Source organism: Ranitomeya imitator, chromosome 5 (genome assembly GCF_032444005.1).
Source record: "Ranitomeya imitator isolate aRanImi1 chromosome 5, aRanImi1.pri, whole genome shotgun sequence".
Classification (NCBI taxonomy): domain Eukaryota; kingdom Metazoa; phylum Chordata; class Amphibia; order Anura; family Dendrobatidae; genus Ranitomeya; species Ranitomeya imitator.
This window is the reverse complement of record NC_091286.1, coordinates 454,573,325-454,585,381: the sequence shown is the minus strand read 5'-3', so window position 1 is coordinate 454,585,381 and position 12,057 is coordinate 454,573,325. Positions and strand designations below refer to the sequence as shown.

The window sequence follows — 12,057 nt, the reverse complement described above, 5'->3', positions numbered from 1 at the left end:
GCCCCTGTGGCTGACCTGCACGTGAACACACTAGTTTAAAGCACAGATACGACTTAATACCAGGCCCTGTGAAACTTTCAGGCATTTTGCTTGCTCTTTCCACTTTACCAGCTGATACACTTGATGTATTGCCTACATAACACTTTTCTAATGATTGCACTTGTTACTTATAAACAAGGGTTATAGCTGCACTCACAGATGCGATTATCCTATGCCTCCCCCGCTCGCCACTATTTCTCTCACAGGTGGCTGGTCAGACCTGTCAGGTGGGTCGCTTTGCATGTCATTTTGGGAGCTGATGGTCTTACAAGGCATGGCTGAGTGCACAAAGAAAAACAGAGGTTAGCTTGAATTGCAGGTGTGAGCAATCAGAACAGATCAGCGCTAATCCATCAGATATAAGAACACTCTCAGCTGGAGCAGACACAGATACACAACACCAAGTCCCTGCCAAATCCTGGCTAGGCAGCGCATTCAGCTCTTTACATCGGAAATAACTCTTTCTGCAATCTAGCTGAACCGATCAATTCACTGTTTCCAAAAAATATGCAATATTCTCAGTGTGAATGAGCGCAGATAGACCTGCAGGCGGGATACTTATATTAAGAAATGCATGATGAGTTAATAGTTCTTGAAATAAAATATTCAACGCTGTGTGCTTCTAACAAGAAAACAAGTAATGTTATTTTATCAATGCTTCAGTGCAAAGTTAACCGCTTATACAAAACAGGTTGAATGTTTTTCACACACAATTTTTATTTTTTGTTTGTGCATTATTTTTTTAAAGAAAAAGTAAGAAGTCGAAATGTAAAGTAAGTAACTCATACTTTTCCATCCTGCTGGATCCTCTACTGACCTTGGTTAAAAAACGGGATTGAAAAGTACAATTGTAGATTAGTGGAAGAATATGAAAGCATATTACGCACTGTCAGCCTTGTAAGTTTGTCGAGTCCGACGCTAGCAGTGAAATGCGCCGCACAACAGAGGCAGCGGATGCATTTTTCCAGCGCATCCGCTGCCCTATTGTAAGGTGCGGGGAGGTGGGGGCGGAGTTCCAGCCGTGCATGCGCGGTCAGAAAAAGCGGTCCGTCGACAGCAAAAAAGTTTCATGTAACGGTTTTTGCTCCCCGCGGTCCGCCACAACATGGCATAACCGTCGCACGACGGTTGCGACGTGTGTCAATGCATCGCAATGCGTCGCTAATGTTAATCTATGGGGCAAAAACGCATCCTGCAAACAACTTTGCAGGATGCGTTTTTTCCCATAAACGACGCATTGCGACGTATTGCAAAAAAAGCTAGTGTGAAAGTAGCCTAAGGCAAACAAATCAGATCTCTATGCTATGTGAAATTCTTTTAGGGCTCATTCAGACTCAGTGATTTTTCTCGTGTTCTAAACCTGACTGATTTCCATCATTATTTTGCTTTCAAAATATTTTATTAAATTTTAACTTTAACCGGAAAGGATAAGTCAGGAGGGGGAGGAGGGGAAGGGGTGGGATATGAAGGAAGGGAAAAACAAATCCCCTAACGATGGGGGAAACTGGTGTTCATACAGTTATATTGTATAAAACAAAATAAGATAATAAGAACTATATACAGATTCTCTTAAACATATCAATAAACGCCTTGGAGTGAAGCCAAGAGTGGAAATTAGAGCAACCTAAAACAGAAATCAAGATGATCTCTTTATGATTAATAATGGAGCATGAACTTGTCTATCACTTTATGTAATCGGGGTAGGGAATATTTCATCCCATCTGGACCATTTTTTCATGGATTTTGAACATTGATTATTTACTATTGCAAAATGAAACTCATGAGATCTGTGCTGAGAAACTCTTTGTATGATATCTTTTAATGATGGTATCTGTTGACTCTTCCAATGAAAAGCAATATAGTTTTTCACCACTAGACATATATGGATTATAATTAATTTTAAGTTATGGTCGAGCTGATCAAGTCCAATAGACAGCAAAGCATTTTGAGGTTGTAAAGTGAAGGGAGCATTGATGAGTTTGCTGATAACCTCTCTAGAGATTTTTTTCCAGAGGGGGTTTACCATTGGGCAGCTCCAGAATACGTGCATCATGTCGCCTTTTTGACCGCATCCTCTCCAACACTGGGAGGAGTTTAATGAACCTATGTGTGCTAGCCTGTTTGGGGTGTAGTACCACCGCGAAATCACCTTAAAATGGGTTTCTTGGAGAGACATGGAGAGAGTTGATTGATAGGAAGTGGTGATGGCTTCCTCCCAATCCTCAATTTTGTATGTGTCTTTTAGGTCTTGTTCCCACTTAATCATTGGGGGGCTTTTGGATAAATTAAAGTCTGAATTAAAATTACTGTAAATAAATTTATGGCTCCAAAATATACTGTGTCCGATGTTATTTAGTAATTTGATTGATGATTCTGAAAATTTTGGTTTATCTCCTATGAAAGACCCTATGTTCTTTTTGAGGATCAGGAACTCCATAAAGTAGGATGAGTTTATGCCAAATTCGTTTTTCAGGGTTTGAAAGTTTACAAATGTCTGACCCGAGTATATATCCCCTATTTTCTTAATTTTTGAGTCTGTCCATAGCTTAGGGAGGGTTTGGTTGGTTATAGAGTATACCAAGGAGATGGGAATGTCTTTTAAGATATCTGAGTGTTTTAGACCTTTTTTCTGATAGGATAGTTTATTCCAGGCTTTGGCTCCATCATTATTTTGGATCACATTTCATCAATGTTTGGTAATTGTGTCACTTTCAACATCAGAGCTTCATAAGTTTTTCCATACAATAAGTTTTTTTCCAGCTTTGTCTATCAAACATTCACGAAAATCGGACAGTACATGGATGACATTGGAATACTGTCTTATTTTTTGACAGAAGACCCGTAGACTTTCAATGGCAAATCTGATCCGAGACTCGAATCAAAATTGGTAATGTCTATCTGTATTTTTGCCGACCATGTGGTCTGCAAAAATACATGGACATATGAACAGCTCCATAGACTAAACCTATCCATGAAAATCTAGTACTGAATTAGAAAAACTGCAATTTGCATATTTTATTTCCCAGATGAGCATTCCACGGTGAATAAGCCTCCTTACCTTGACAAGCCGGCTGGTATGTCACTCTCCATAAGGAGAAACGTTACCCCTTAGACCCCAGTCCAGAGCCTCTCACCTAGCCAAATCAGTTCTCATGCTTCGCACTGACGAGGGCCAACAGCCCGAAAGACCGTGTCTGCGAATTGAGATACTGATTTGGCTTTTATCCTAAGTCATATTGCACGACTCGTTAAAGGGTTGATTGTGACTTGTAGGATCGCTACTTCCAACAGGTGGCGCTATAGAGTTAAGTCCTCTTTTTCTCTGAAGAGGCAATTTGCATAAATGAGCACGTACACTTTCAATATGTAGAAGAACTGTTTGCGTAGTTTTGTGTGACACCACAATGTGTTGTATACAGTGTTATTCACTTTACATTGCTCATACAGTAAATGCTCTTCTCAACTACAATCTATTCACTTAGGGTACGTTCACATTTGCGGTTTGCGCCGCAGCGTCGCCGCCGCAACAAAACGCATGCGTCGTGCGGCCCTATCTTTAACATTGGCGCCGCATGGGGCCGCATGTGCATGCGTTGTGTTGCGTTTTGTTGCGTTTTACGCCGCATGCGGCGTTAGGGCGCACCTGTCTGGGCGCGGCAAACGCAACATGTTGCATTTTTCGGGCGGCGCCGACCTTTTAAAAAACGCATGCATCGTGTTTGCGTCGTGTTTGCGTCGTCGATGCGCCTTTTCCCCCATAGACTTGTATTGACAACGCAGACGACGCAAGTACCTGCGTCGTGGTGCGTTGTACGACGCATGCGTTTTCCAATAAAAAATGCAAAACATTGTCTAGACTTTGTCTAGACACAAAAAAAACAACCTATATATATAAAAGAAAAAGGGGTTTGCCATTGTCTTTCACAAGTCATCAACCAAGAGAGAATCTGGAGAGAATCTGCTTTCCAAACTTGTAAGTATATATTTCTCTTTGCACATTTTGTATTCTGTGTTTTATTTCTTGATTTTTATTTATTTTTGCAATGTTTGGTCTGTGCTATTTTACGGTTATGGGTTGTTATTGAAAAATTGTTTTTCTGGTTCTGATGTTCTTCTGGCTTTATATGATTGCGTTTATTGTCTTTGGCCTTTTTTTTTTTTTACGTTGGTTTTGGATTGGTTTTGTGTTTTGTTCTTGTGTCATGTGGTTGTTCAATGTCTTGATTTTGGCTCATTTTTTCTTGTAAAATTTCAGGTGCATGTTTTTCTGGTTTCTATTGTTGGTGATAACTGTGTGGCATTTTCTTGGCTCATGTCTTGCTGTGTTTTTATTATGCTGTTGGCTTTATTTTTTCTTTCCTTGAGTGTATTTTCTTGCTGGTGGGGGGGCTACATTTATGATGTCTCATTTGTATTGTATAGTTCCGTGCTGCTATGCCATTATAGTTTCAATTGTACTTTCCCTTTATTTAAAAAAAAAAAACTCTGATGTTTTTACGTCGTTTTCCGTATGGCATATATTTTCCTTCATTGACTGTTTGCATTGCCAAGTGTGTAGTATAATTTTTTTTTGTTTTATTTTTTTTTGGTGGTGCCCTTTTTTAAAATTTCATGTGTTTTCTTTTCTATTTGACTATGGTTTATCTTTGGGTTGCTGTATATTTTTACAGCGGTTGTCCCGTAATGTTTATTGCTTATTATCTAGAATGGTATTTATTGCCTTTTTCTGATGTCTTTTGTCACCAGATGGTGTTTTTTTGGATCATGTCTTGTTGCAATTGTAAAGTATGGCGTTCATTATTTTGCTATTTCATTGTCCTTTTTTGTGCCTGAAATGTTTTTTTGGAAAGTTATGATATGTAAAAATTTGGACATAGGTGTCTATTTTTGCTTAATTTTGTTTGGGTCTATTCTTGTATTGTTTCTTCTATTGTCTTCTCTTGCAATGTATGGCGTTGTGGTGTCGCTTTCTGATTTTTGCATTGTCCTATCAGTCAACAGTCAATTGTGGTTGTTTAAATTTTTGGGCCTATTTTATTGTATGTGCCATAGTTAGGTTTGGATGTGATTTTTTATTCCATTTTTTCATGGCAGAACAAACTTGCAAGAATGGCGAGTGATTCTGAACATAGCCAATCGGCGCAGGGGAGTGCGGTGAGTAATTATGTCCATTTGCTTACTATTCGCTGTCATTTGTAGTATTGAAAATAATTTCTTTATACAATTTTTACAGGCTTCTTCAAGTGAGGGGGAAGGCAGTCAGCGGGAGCAGCGAGGTCAGGGCCAAGGTGTGGCGTCAGGACGGCGAGTGAGTATTTTTTTTTAACAATTTTTTTTTTTTTTTGAGTAGCATCCTGCTGTGCGGAACATTACATTTGAGTAGCATCCTGCTTTCACTAGGGATGTTTAGTAAGCTTACATTATAACTTTTCAGGGTATCAAGTATTGGGGGAAGGTAACAAAGGTGAAACTTTCAGAACAAAAACATTCCAAAATACAGGTGTAGAAACCATCAATATACATATATCAAATGGCAAAGGATAGGGCCAAGGTACATATCATGACAGGTGCTGGTGGTTGTTAATATTTGCATATTTCTAACCTTTTTGGTTTGTAATTTTTCTAGGTTTCACAACGGGACCAAGGAGTAATTGACGTGGAGCTCCTGATCTCCAGCATCCAGGAGCGTGGCCCGTTGTGGGACAGCCGTGACTCCCGGCACATGGACCAGGTGGTGTTGAGGCGTTTGTGGGTAGAGGTGGCAAAGTTGCTGTGGGAGGGCTTTGACATTGCTCCAGCCAAGGACAAAGCCAACTTTGGTGAGTATTGCTGATACGCCGTGCTGATACGCTGCTATGACCCATCTTTCCAGGATAAACACAACTGTGTGTGATGCAATCAACGCCTAAAGTTTGCATCGCACACGGTTGTTTTATCCTTTTAAAATGCTAAATATGTAACCTTTTTTTTTCTTTGCATTCACAGTTAAAAGGTTGAGGATCAGATGGCGATCCATGAAGGACTGTTTCAATAAGGGGATCTGGGCTGAGGAGGAGCGATCAAAGAGTGGTGCTGCTGCGGCCAAGTCTGTGCCATACAAATACGGCAAGGCTTTAAAGTTCTTAAGACCGGTCCTTTGCCGCCGACAGTAAGTATTTTGTCCACAAACCATATTGCACAGCCACATTACAGTGCCCAGCCACATAGCCTACTGCACAGCCACATAGTACATTGCCCAGTCACGTACATTGTGCATCCACATAGTATATTGGCAGGGCACTATATCGCAGCCACATAGTACACGTTCTAGCCACGTATCCACATAGTATATTTCCCAGGCACATAGTGTATTGGCCATCCATGTAGTCAGCGTAACATATTGGCCATCCTCGTAAATTTATCCCTAGTGAAATGGTATATAGGCCATTAGTTATTTTTTGGGTTAAGCGTGAGTCCTTGTAGTCCATGACAGGTTAAGTTCTGAGTCAGGGTAGTTCTGATCGCAGGAATAATGATGAAGTCTCGATCACATGATCCTAACGTCATGGTCGTTCCTGCAATCAGATCAGCGAAATCACTGTGTATTTTTTTTTTTTTATCTTGACATTAAATTTTAGAATATTTTTGCGGCATAGGCAGCGTCAAGAAAGAGCTTTCGATTCCAAATTTTTTTTAACCCACAGTGGTATGCGGTCAAAAGGCTTTGGCAGCGGGAATGTCCATGATTGTTATCGTCAGCCATAACGGTCAGCTGGCGATAACAATCAGCAATTTATTATAGGCCACACATACTGAGAGACAGAGGATTTGTATTGTTGTGTAATGTAATGCTATTTTTATTCCAGGAGTTGGCGTATGGGATAGGTTATTAATTGAAGACTAATTTTTCCATTATCTTTTCACAGGACACACAGCAGCACCCTCGAGAGAGCTCGCCCCGCAGGAGCGGACCTTCATGAATCGCCATCTGACCCATCACAGCCCTCCCACAGCGACAGCAGGCTTGCACCGCCATCTGGAGAACCGGCAGCCGGTACATCAGGTGTTCCCCTGCCCGAGGCCTCTGGCACACCTTCGTTTGGGAATTCCCGACAGCGCCAGCGGGCCTCGGACAGGCCAGCCATGCCCGAATTTTTGCATTTGAGCACGGTTTTCTAGAACTGTTTCAAGGCGTTGAGCGATAAAATGGACACTCGTCTGGCCAATATCGACCGGCGCCTTGAAACTATGGAATCCGAGCTCTCGAGTCCGGCCAAACATTTCTTTAGTACCATTGCTAAGGGCATGGTGGAACACCTTACGCCGGAACTCCAGATTTCGGTGATGCAGGCCTGCAACACTACCTACGTGAGGGCTCTCCAGCAGGCTCGGGTCATGCAGTCAGCGACAATGCCTGCAGTGCCGTCGCTGGCAAGCATGACTCCGACTCCTGCTGGAGAGCCACTCCAGCCACCCCACCGTGGTCCACGTGCTGAGCGACGCCACCACAGGCACCATAGCATAGTGCCGCCGACTCCTGCTCCTGCCATGCCCTCATCCTCCCGTAGGCGTCATTCTGGGGGAGCTGCCGCGGGAGCAAAAAAACACAAAAAAAGGAAGAGGAGACACACTCAGGCACACACTGAGGCTCTGGCTGCTCCAGTACAGACACCAAGTGCGCGTCGGGGCTCTAGCCGCAGCAGGAGCAGCCAGGGCCAACCAAGAAAAACTCAAAGGCTTGTGTTGCCTCCTCCCTCCCCTACAGAGGTGGCGGTTTCTTCCCCAGTATACCCTGCGGAGGGTTTGGACCTGCCATCGAGCCTCCTGGACTATAGGACATCATCCTCCTCTTCACCATCATCCTCCTGTTCATCATCATCCTCCCCTTCCTCTCCCCATTCCAAACAAGACACATACCATTCCCCCCTGGTGGCACAGGTTGAAATCCCCTAAGTTTATTTCCCCCTTTTTTTTCTGTTTACCCCCAAATAAAAAATTTTGGTTTAAAAAAACAATATTTGTTCTAATTTTCCAGAATATTACTCGGCAAGTCACGCCGTGTGCTGTCTACACATATTATGTGCTTCAAACACCTCATATATGCAATGTCAGACACTATTTTTACAATTGTTAGTTTGCCTTTTTTTTGGGTGTCTCTCATTGCTGTATGAGGTGTTCACAAACACTAAAGAGTATGAGGTGTTCACACTTAATGCAGGAGCGAAACAGACAATGATGCAGATCACTGCAGCATCGCTGTTTGGTCACTGGAGAGCTGTCACACAGACCGCTCTCCAGTGACCAACGATGCAGAGGTCCCACGGGTAACCAGGGTAAACATCATGTTGCTAAGCGCAGGGCCACGCTTCCGATATTTACCCTGGTTACCATTGCAAACATCGCTGTTATCGTTGCTTTTGCTGTAAAACACAAAGATACACGGTGATCAGACAAACAAGTAAATATGTTATGGTATGGTATAAAAATGTTATTTGAATCGTTATAAAATTAGAAAAAAATTTTATTAAACAACAACATTTTAAAAACAACGGGTTCCAGTTTTTTATAGGCACATTAAATTTGTGAACTATAGTTAGATGCCAAATTTGACATATACCCAACCAACCTAAACGGAACATTTATTGCACATTTACTGGAGAATTACTTTATTTTCATACATTGTTAGCACAGTCACAGTAGGGGTATTATTGGTGTAGTTACAATCAGAATACAGTCCAACAGTAACATTACTACACCATTTGATCTTGCCATGACACACGGCCAACATCTGACACAAAATAGGCCGCAAAACGATCACGCATCTGCGCAATTTCCACACTTGTCCTCAGAGGATGATCATGGTAATCGGGCAATGGGTTGGCTATGGGTTCATCGAGTTCCACATTTAGTCTCTCTTTGGCCATAATGAAATTGTGGAGAACCACACAAGCCTTCACCACCTCATCCACTGTTTCAATTTTAAGATTAATGGCGGATCCTAATATCCGCCATTTGGAGACAAGGATGCCAAAGGCGCATTCCACAGTCCTTCTGGCCCTGGACAGTCTGTAATTGAAAACCCTTTTTGTATGGTCCAAGCCCCGACTGGAGTTGGGTTTCAATAGGTTGGCAGACATTTGGAATGCCTCATCCCCAACCACAACAAATGGCATTGCAGGGCCTTCGGTGTGGGGAAGAGGTTGTGGCTGTGGGAAATTAAAATTGTTGCCATATAATTTTTGGCCCACATCCGAATCTTTAAATGTACGTGAGTCATTTGCACGCCCAAATGCACCAATGTCCACTGCGAGAAAACGGCAGTCCGCACCGGCAATTGCCATGAGCACAGTTGAAAAGTATTTTTTGTAATTGCAGAAAAGGGATCCACTTTTCGCAGGCTTGGTAATCCGAATGTGCTTTCCATCCACTGCGCCAATACAGTTTGGAAAAGAACACACTTGCTCGAATTTCTGTGCGCTGGCCTCCCAGATTTCGCTTGTAGGGACGGGTAAAAATTCCTCCCGGAGATTATCCCACAATGCGCGGCATGTCTCAGCAATAATTCCTGAAAGAGTGGAGACTCCAATCCGGAATTGAAAATGAAGTGATCTCAACGTCTCTCCGGTAGCCAGGAAACTGCCAAGAAGATAAAGAAATTTAGATTAAAGTACATTGTAATTTATAAAAGTACATTGACCATTACAATTAAAAAAAAAAAATTATAAATAAAATAAAAAGTAAATACATATCACAGTCATTCAAACAGCAACGTACCGTAGAGTCACCAGCAGCCGTTCCTCTGTGGAAATAGCTCTCCGGAGCTGCGTGTCCTGCCTGCTAATGGATCCTTCCACCCGACGCAGAAGATAGCGGAAGCTGTCCTGTGACACCCTGGTATATTCGAAATATTTTTCCCGATTGTCATTCAGTTCGCCGAACAAGCAATGGTATGCTCCACGGCTCTCCCTGACTTCAACGATAGGGTGTATCCAAAAGCGGCGACGACTCCATCTCCGTTTTTCCCTTTCCCTTTGATTAAAACAGGCAACAGCATAGGCATGAGCCAAGGCAAATTCCATCTCCATATCCATGTAGATACTGTCCATGGGACGCTCCATCATGAATACCAGCAAAATGGGAGGAATTCATCTCTGCCATGGTATATACGCATTTTTAACACCAACCCTCTTCCAGCCATTGGTGGTCCTTATCTATTGTGTAGACACTTTTTTTTGTGGGAGGGGGATGAAGAATAACTCACTGCACTAAAAACGCGTGCGTCGAAAAACGCTGCGCTTTTTGGTAAAAATGCAACTGCGTTTCAAAAAACCGCTGCATTTTGCGCCGCATGCGTCGGGAAATGCTGCGGCGACGCATGCGTCATGCGCCCCTATATTTAACATGGGGGGCGCATGGACATGCGTTGTGCTGCGTTTTGTGACGCATGCGTTTTTTTGGCCGCAAGCGTGAAGCGCAGAAAACGCAGCAAGTTGCATTTTTTTGCGTCCCAATTTCGGCAAAAAAGGACGCATGCATCGCAAAACGCAGCGTTTTAGCGTGCGTTTTGTTGCGTTTTTGTTTGCGTTGTGCGGTGCGTCGCCGACGCAGCCCCGCACAACGCAAATGTGAACATAGCCTTAAGGCACCAAAAATCCTCATTTCATACAAAAATGGAAAATTGTAATTATCAAAGAAGGCTATGATTTTTTTTCCCAAAAAACGTTCAGCTTTTGTTCCCAGCTCTGCACAGGGTCCCAACTGGGAATTTACTCCAGCTATTGCACTGATTTTTACGTAAAAAATGAGGATGATGATAAAGAAAATTGCATTGATGAAAGCCCATATATACTAAGCTTTACAAAACGTGAGATCAATGGTAAAGAAAATAGAAGTTACTGATGGCTGGCTGCCCAAGATTTTTATTTTGAAAGTTTTTTCCTCTTGTTGCCCGTGTTGTGCAGGGTCCTACTGGTGGCGTTCACACCTATCAATACACATAAAATACACATTTTTACCAAAAATATGCATGACAGTGAAAAAAATAGTAGCCTTGGATGACTTGTTGCCAATATTTTTTTATTTAAAATCCTTGCCTTTTCTACCTAGCCCTGTAAATGAGCTAAATTCTGTGCAGGGTCCGGTAGGAAAGGATTATTTTTATTATTAGTATTATTATTATTATTGTATTTATTTATATAGCACCATTGATTCCATTGTGCTTTACATGAGCAGGGGTTACATACATATTACAGATATTCATGGTTTTATGAAAATAACACAATCAATAGAGAGGTTAATGAAATAGAAATGATGAAAAAATTGGAACAAAATATTCAAAACATCTCAAGGTTTTCCGCAGTGAGTATGAGATCCATGCACAGTGATACACATACTTACAAGCAATGGTATACTATCAATGACATTATTAATGGCTGTTTAAGAAATATTTTGCCATGTAGCTAGGGCTTTCTCTCCCTCTAACTCTATTCCTGAGTTATAATATCTGACTTTCTTACACTTTCCTGAATCGCCCTAACATGATGCTGCATTCTCTGCCTCTGCTTTTATACAGGCCATGATAGTCCCTTCTGGTTTGCTGTGCCATTCCATGTGATGTGTCAGCTGGAAGGTAAAATAGAAAAGCATCTATGCCTGAAGTCATGTAAGATTTCTCTGGCTGAAGCATTCTTCTACAATATTTAATACGGCGGTGGACATGTTTTAAATTTTCAAGTGAATCAAATAGCAAATTAAACTCACTGGGACAAGCACAATTCCTAGCATTCAAAATTCATTTGTGTTGAATCGATTTGCTCATCTCTACTCTCAATACTTGTGTGCATATAGTATACATTAAGCATGGCGCTACTGGAAACAACACATAATGATGTTCGGGGGCCCTGCAGCTCTGTCATGTGTATTAGTTCTTAGACTGATAAAAAATGGAAAAATTCACTGACATTATTCTGTTACCTATCAACCTCATCTAATATATAATTGCCTAGAATACTACTTCCTGCAATTTGTGCCAACTTCCTG

At 41.8% G+C, this 12,057-nt stretch overlaps 1 long non-coding RNA gene across 1 annotated transcript in view; it reads left to right on the top strand.

Annotated features, from left to right (window-relative positions):
- Positions 1–12,057, top strand: part of LOC138680809 (uncharacterized) — a 267,142-nt gene that overhangs the window by 109,314 nt on the left and 145,771 nt on the right. The window lies entirely within an intron of this gene.